This window comes from Poecilia mexicana, unplaced genomic scaffold (assembly GCF_051168715.1).
Source record: "Poecilia mexicana isolate PSO_F unplaced genomic scaffold, ASM5116871v1 scaffold_17, whole genome shotgun sequence".
Classification (NCBI taxonomy): Eukaryota; Metazoa; Chordata; class Actinopteri; order Cyprinodontiformes; family Poeciliidae; genus Poecilia; species Poecilia mexicana.
Genome location: NW_028263386.1, coordinates 1,556,744 through 1,558,967, shown reverse-complemented (window position 1 = coordinate 1,558,967; position 2,224 = coordinate 1,556,744).

Genomic DNA, 2,224 nt, shown 5'->3' with positions numbered 1-2,224 from the left:
TGGGCCTGACATTTGCTCACCCAAAGACAGTCGGCCTGACATTTGCTCACCCAAAGACAGTGGGCCTGACATTTGCTCACCCAAAGACAGTGGGCCTGACATTTGCTCACCCAAAGACAGTGGGTGAGCAAAAGACAGTCGGCCTGACATTTGCTCACCCAAAGACAGTGGGCCTGACATTTGCTCACCCAAAGACAGTGGGCCTGACATTTGCTCACCCAAAGACAGTGGGTGAGCAAAAGACAGTCGGCCTGACATTTGCTCACCCAAAGACAGTCGGCCTGACATTTGCTCACCCAAAGACAGTCGGCCTGACATTTGCTCACCCAAAGACAGTGGGCCTGACATTTGCTCACCCAAAGACAGTGGGCCTGACATTTGCTCACCCAAAGACAGTCGACCTGACATTTGCTCACACAAAGACAGTGGTTGAGTAAAAGACAGTTGGCCTGACATTTGCTCACCCAAAGACAGTCGGCTTGACATTTGCTCACCCAAAGACAGTCGGCCTGACATTTGCTCACCCAAAGACAGTGGGCCTGACATTTGCTCACCCAAAGACAGTGGGCCTGACATTTGCTCACCCAAAGACAGTGGGCCTGACATTTGCTCACCCAAAGACAGTGGGCCTGACATTTGCTCACCCAAAGACAGTGGGCCTGACATTTGCTCACCCAAAGACAGTGGGTGAGCAAAAGACAGTCGGCCTGACATTTGCTCACCCAAAGACAGTCGGCCTGACATTTGCTCACCCAAAGACAGTCAGCCTGACATTTGCTCACCCAAAGACAGTGGGCCTGACATTTGCTCACCCAAAGACAGTGGGCCTGACATTTGCTCACCCAAAGACAGTCGACCTGACATTTGCTCACACAAAGACAGTGGTTGAGTAAAAGACAGTCGGCCTGACATTTGCTCACCCAAAGACAGTCGGCTTGACATTTGCTCACCCAAAGACAGTCGGCCTGACATTTGCTCACCCAAAGACAGTGGGCCTGACATTTGCTCACCCAAAGACAGTCGGCCTGACATTTGCTCACCCAAAGACAGTGGGCCTGACATTTGCTCACCCAAAGACAGTCGACCTGACATTTGCTCACACAAAGACAGTGGTTGAGTAAAAGACAGTCGGCCTGACATTTGCTCACCCAAAGACAGTCGGCCTGACATTTGCTCACCCAAAGACAGTCGGCCTGACATTTGCTCACCCAAAGACAGTGGGCCTGACATTTGCTCACCCAAAGACAGTCGGCCTGACATTTGCTCACCCAAAGACAGTGGGCCTGACATTTGCTCATCCAAAGACAGTGGGCCTGACATTTGCTCACCCAAAGACAGTCGACCTGACATTTGCTCACCCAAAGACAGTGGTTGAGTAAAAGACAGTCGGCCTGACATTTGCTCACCCAAAGACAGTGGGCCTGACATTTGCTCACCCAAAGACAGTGGGCCTGACATTTGCTCACCCAAAGACAGTGGGTGAGCAAAAGACAGTGGGCCTGACATTTGCTCACCCAAAGACAGTGGGCCTGACATTTGCTCCCCCAAAGACAGTGGGCCTGACATTTGCTCACCCAAAGACAGTGGGCCTGACATTTGCTCACCCAAAGACAGTCGGCCTGACATTTGCTCACCCAAAGACAGTGGGCCTGACATTTGCTCACCCAAAGACAGTGGGCCTGACATTTGCTCACCCAAAGACAGTGGGTGAGCAAAAGACAGTCGGCCTGACATTTGCTCACCCAAAGACAGTCGGCCTGACATTTGCTCACCCAAAGACAGTCGGCCTGACATTTGCTCACCCAAAGACAGTGGGCCTGACATTTGCTCACCCAAAGACAGTGGGCCTGACATTTGCTCACCCAAAGACAGTCGACCTGACATTTGCTCACACAAAGACAGTGGTTGAGTAAAAGACAGTTGGCCTGACATTTGCTCACCCAAAGACAGTCGGCTTGACATTTGCTCACCCAAAGACAGTCGGCCTGACATTTGCTCACCCAAAGACAGTGGGCCTGACATTTGCTCACCCAAAGACAGTGGGCCTGACATTTGCTCACCCAAAGACAGTGGGCCTGACATTTGCTCACCCAAAGACAGTGGGCCTGACATTTGCTCACCCAAAGACAGTGGGCCTGACATTTGCTCACCCAAAGACAGTGGGTGAGCAAAAGACAGTCGGCCTGACATTTGCTCACCCAAAGACAGTCGGCCTGACATTTGC